Consider the following 6,017-nt stretch of genomic DNA (forward strand, 5'->3'; position numbering starts at 1 on the left):
TTAATTTTTGTCCTTAGATGTCACTAGTGTTATAGGAAACGAAGGGAGATGTTTTTCTAACCCTTCTAGACATTTGCACATGTATCCAAAGATTTAGGAATCCATAAATGAAACAAGCCAATGAGCAGAAAATTAGTAGAAATGGGAAAGCTAGAAAAAGAAAAGAAAGAGATACGACAAAATGCTAGGAAGAACGAATGGAAACTAAAATAATAAATGGAATGTTGGCATTTTGTTATCGAACATGCTCCTTCGAAATCGAGCATGTCTCTGAGACACCCTTTTCACTCCCATTCAACATGATGTGAATAGGAGAGAAGGTGTTTTAATGCCACTTTACTGTTCCCACATCCAAACACAGCACTTGATACAGACCCGACTCAACTATGCAAACTATTCCTTACCAAACTCAAAGCAACGAGGGAAACTCAAGTTTCCAAAACCAGAACTAAAACAAAATTCCTTTCTATCTATCACATTCTTCCCACCTTATATTTTAGAAGCAAATATTAATAAAAGAGAGACAACCTATGCAAGATAAATCACAAAAAGAAAGATCCCTAGAAATTTCCAACACCAATTTACCTCACAAAATTTATCTGCCCCGAAACAATATCTTATGAAAATTCTACGAAATGAAACAATGCATAGAAGTCCTTCTATAAGCAATCGACCAAAGCAATTTTGACACAAGACAACAATCAAGTGCTTCTCGTACTTGGCGTGGGGAAAGCCCAGAAAACCGTACAAAACATTCATAAAACATATCACAATATAACACGTAAAGTCTTCCAACGAGAAGAAATACAAGAGGCACGATTCCCCGACATAAAACAAATCATAACATCTTTCCAATAATCATCCAAACAAACCCACTTTCAACTCATCTCATTCCGTCAAAACTAAAAAGAAGCATTTCAAGCAAGTGAAGCAACTATTCATTTTCATTCATGCAAAGAGGAAATTTAGAACATCATTCTTTCTAATATAAACACAAGATATAAGATAATCTCAAAATTATTACCTTCAAGATCTATAACCATCGAATAACAGAAGAGATAAAGAAAATGATACTTTTAAAAGAAACTAAACCTATCCCTCCATTCTCCATAGATCCGTCAAATTGAAATATCACATATTTCAGAAAGAAAATGTTCCGCTTTTCATTCCAAATTACAAACTTATTTAATAGAAATTCAGAACTCCACATTTTCCCAAAGAAATAATAACCGTAAGAGGGGTGAACTCAATGCCAATTTAGTCTCCTGTAAAGAAATCGAGAAGTCTTCAACATCAAACATAACTTCTCCATAGTCAAAACATGATTTAATCCAAGCAAAATATACATGTAATACTTCATCATATTAACATAGGGTAGGTCAGACCTTCCAACAGATTTTATAATGAGAATTTAAAGGAACAACAATAATGAACTCACTGCATAAGAGTTTTTTTTATTCATATGAGGCAAAATCACCCAAACTCGTTGAGAAGACTAATTTTGAACGTGCTTTCACATTTATTTACTTTCTTCAATCATCCATAAAATCCATGTGAATTACATTATACATATACTTTGCACATAACTCCACCTTATGTAAATGAACAAGCTCTCTACTTTCTCCAAATTGATGAATGATTTATGAACATAAACAAGACAAAAAGAAAATATTCAAATACAACAGCTCCATGTTTTATTTTGTTTAAGCTTGTGTTATTTCTCCATACGTATTTCCACAAACGCCTTATGGTCATTTGATAAAAGAAAAGGGGCATGCACTCTTCCTATCCATGTATCGGAAACTAAATTATATATCGAATGTTACAGATTGTCAATAAATAGAGATTTTCTATAAATTTTCACTTGTTAACAACACGATCCCAAACAATATGAGCAGTATCACAGCGTCCATCTATGTATTTGATATCAATGCAAATCCTCCAACAATTCCATTAACATGACTTCCCAACACAGCATCCCAAGAGGCTTCCACCATTGAGACTGCTCATGATACAAGTTCCCAAGAGTCTATCACATAAGACTTTTCTTTCACACAGGCACAGACTATGAGGGGATTAAAGTGTACAAAACGTGTGCCAATGTAAACCTTTCAAACAAATAGGTTTATTGGAATACCATACACATACAAGTAGAAATCTCTCAGGTATAGTCAAAACTCCCTAAACTGTATGTCGTTTCCACTTGCCAACATAAATAGGCCTAAACATACATTATGACCTCCCCAATGTATATAATTCAACTCATCCTCTATCACCAAGGTAGGCGTACCAAAGCCATACACCAATGAATAATATTGAACAAGCTACCAAACTCACAGTAACGTAGGCTATAAGTAGTTCCTTTTCTAACGCATTGCCAAAGAAAATTTTAGAGCCTTGTAAGTGGTGATCATGAATGAGAAATCTTCAAAAGAAAAGTATCAATAATCCATGAATATGAAAGAGAGGTGAAACATCGGAGGAGATGGGTAAACAGAGGAAGGCAAGGAGAAGAAAGAATGGAAAAGGCAAAGGGGGAGGAGAAGGAATATACTTACAGCTAGAAGTCAATTCGAATCAGCTAGAGCGAGTCGCGAACGTGGTCGGATTTGGAGTTCGACGGCTTGCCTGTCGCGGGACAAGGAGATGGCTCGACTAGGAGCCCCGAAAGAGATCTCGGTTTCAAACAAAGGGGCAAGGGGTAGAGGCTTCGGCCTTCTTCTTTCATCTGAGACGTGTGAATGAGAGGGAAGAAGAGGCGGAAGCCTCTCTGGCTTATGCGAACGCCCTGAGAGAGCCACCCGAGCGTGCGAATGGGGTCGGCTAGGGCAAGATTCTTCGGGCCTGGGTTGGTTTCACTGAATGGCGTCGAGAGGCTTCGACCTTCTCCTGCTTGTGCGAATAGAGGAGAGGCGAAGGCATTTCGGCGTCGGGTATCTCACAAACCAGAAGAGAACGAGAGAGGGAGGTCGGGGGTCTTCCGACCTTGGCCGTGCAAAAACGAGAGGGAGACCGGGAGAGGGGTTTCGTGCCTTGGCTTTTCTGTGCTCTCCGAACTAGCGAGCCGCTGGGCGTGAGATGGAGGCTTCGGCCTCTATTAGGGCACCAGGGGAGAATCCGGGTGTGAGGGAGAGAGCCGTCCGATCAAATTCCTGATCCAACGGTGGGATTCCACTTGGCTTGGCGAGTCAATCAAATTTTAATTAGGACCTGACTAGACCCAAGAGACTAAAATTAGGTTCAAAATTGAGTCAAGCCTAGTTCGATTCGGGTCAACTCAAACTCGTCTCGATTCGACCAAAATTAAATCAACAAAATAAGATAAAATAAATCGAACTCAAATTAATGTTAATTCGAATCGAATCGGGCTCGATGAGGCTCGATCAACACGATCAAATACGCTCGAGGGAAAAGTTAAGCTAAAAACGAGGTCAACATAGAAAAAGTACATTTAAATTAAAATAAGTGCATAATTTAGAAAAACCATATGCAAATCATATTTTTTTGCAGTCTAATGGATATGATTGATTACACTCCTAATATAATAGTAATATTGGAATGTATATTTAGATAGAATTTGGTATCATTTTAGGAAAAACATACACCTATTGATTCAGTGCTGAGATGGATAATAATAATAATGCCTTCACCTTCTAAATATGAATTCGTAGCATCTACATGCTCATATAAAATATTTAATAGGGAAATTAAAGTAAGAATACTTCAGATTCAGAATGAAAAAAATTGTTTTCATGAAATTTTTTTATTTTTGTTTGAAATTTCTTAATTATTCATATTGGGTTGTTTAAATCAAAACAATTGAGATGGCCGGCGATGGTCGACAACGGTGGTCATTTGTGCATGACAGATGGTGGCGGTGACCGATGGTTGGTAGTGGCGGTGATGACGGGCGGACATAATGTGATTGGCTTGCCGTGAAAAGGAATTTGATCAAAACTGAGTGAGTTTATGATACATCAAAATGAATCATAAAATGAAAAATGTGTTCACTGGAATTATACAATGTATTCTTTTTTTTTTTTCATCAAATCAAACAACCAATTTTCTCTTTTACGTTACATTTCTTTTTACTCTTTCTTCTTTTCAGCAAATCAAATGGCCCCTAAAAAAAACTGGAATTTAGAGTTAGCGCTTGAATATTTCTTTGAATTATGAGCCATTTAGATCCTAAACCAAGAAATCAAACAACATTGTCAACATATTTTCATTGAATAATTCTAACTGAATCAAACTCGATTAACAGATCATACATATTTGAAAAGACAAATGCTGCAAAGGAGGTAACTCAACCATACCGGCGATCAGTGGCAGCGGAGGCGAGAAGACGTCGTAAGGGATTATCGAAAGCCAAAAGCGCAATTTCAGGACTTGCAGAACTGTGTAAATGTAGCCTTCATGAATCGTCAGTATACGCATACGGTCACCGGAGAAGCGTCGAAAACAGCCGTTGAGCTCGTTAGAGGGCGGCACCGGCGACAATGAGAAGAGGCAAATCCTGATGAATGGATTTGAGGATGCTCTGTAACTATTTATAAAGGTTTTGGGATTTTTTTTATTTTTTATTATTATTATTATTTTAAGACGATTAGTAGTTTGAACCGGTCTGATGGGAGAGCGGTATTGTGTAACAGAATTCTGTTTATAGTTGAAAAAAATCCGGATTCAACTAGTGGAATGGGTTAATTTACTAATTTAGTGCCACTTATATTGATTAAATATTTTCTAATTAAAGATTTTATTTTCAGATAGGATTGTCAAAATAGGTTAACGAATCGGATTCTGATCCGACCTGAATCCAATCAACCCAAACATGATCCGATTAATAAATGGGTCAAAAAATTGGATTCGAACCAATGATAAGATCTCGTTCAAATCATATTCGAATCTTCTTTGATGTTCGATCGGACCTTCTTCAGATTATGAGCAATCCTTACTTGAACCTTAGTCAAATAGATTCTAAATTTGATCTAACTTTTTTCGAATGTTGTTCGCATTTTGCTAAAAATTTTGAATAAGGTTGGAATAAGATCTATTCAACATTTGAAAAATGCAATGTGATATGTCATATTGTTCTAGGTTTAGGTTTTTGATAGCGCACACGGTAAGTTAAATAATTAGAAAGAGTTGGAGATGTAAACTAAAGTTTCGTTTGGGACGGTTTTTTTTCAGCTTCTTAAAGCATCTTTTTTGTACTAAATTTACATTTTTATACTAAAAAGACGCTTTAAGAAACAATAAAAAAGCTGTCCCAAACAAAACAGAAGCTCAGATGGCTTTCGTACTACTTCTTAAAGCATTTTTAGCACACAAAAATTTTAATTTTTGTATTAAAAAGTTATTTTAAGAAGCAATAAAGAAGCCGTTCCAATTGAAACCTTAGGTTTTGTTTGGGATTGCTTTCATGAAATATTATAACAATAGGTGGTTGTACATAAATTTACATCATATAGAGCACATTACATAGGTGGTTGTAAGGACCATAGTCATCGGACGACATACGAAGATAGGAGGAACCGTAGTCGGCGAGCAACGATGGTTGGAAGGACCGTAGCCGGTGGTCTACGTTGATCGGAGGGACCATAGTCTGCGAACGATGTTGGTCAAAGGGACCGTAGTTTACGGGCGGGAGGGACCACAGTCGACAGGCGATGTTGATCTGAGGGACTGTAATCGGCAAGTGGCAGAGGCCACAAGGATCATAGTAGATGGACAACAGTGGTAAGATGGACCCTAATTGTCGGTCGACGGGAGGTCGGAGGGTACATAGTACGGCCGGCGACGATGGTCGAAAGGATCGTAGTCGTCGAGCAAAGTTGGTCGGAGGGGGCGTAGTCAGCTAGCGACGTTTGTCGGAGGGGGCGTAGTCAACAAGCGACGTTGGTCGGAGGGGGCGTAGTCGGCGGGCGACATTGGTTGGAGGGGGCGTATTCGGCGGGCGACGACGATTAGAGGGGCTATTGTCGACGAGCGACGAGGGTTAGAAGGGCCATAGTAGG

This window comes from Dendrobium catenatum, unplaced genomic scaffold (assembly GCF_001605985.2).
Source record: "Dendrobium catenatum unplaced genomic scaffold, ASM160598v2 original_scaffold_72769, whole genome shotgun sequence".
NCBI lineage: Eukaryota > Viridiplantae > Streptophyta > Magnoliopsida > Asparagales > Orchidaceae > Dendrobium > Dendrobium catenatum.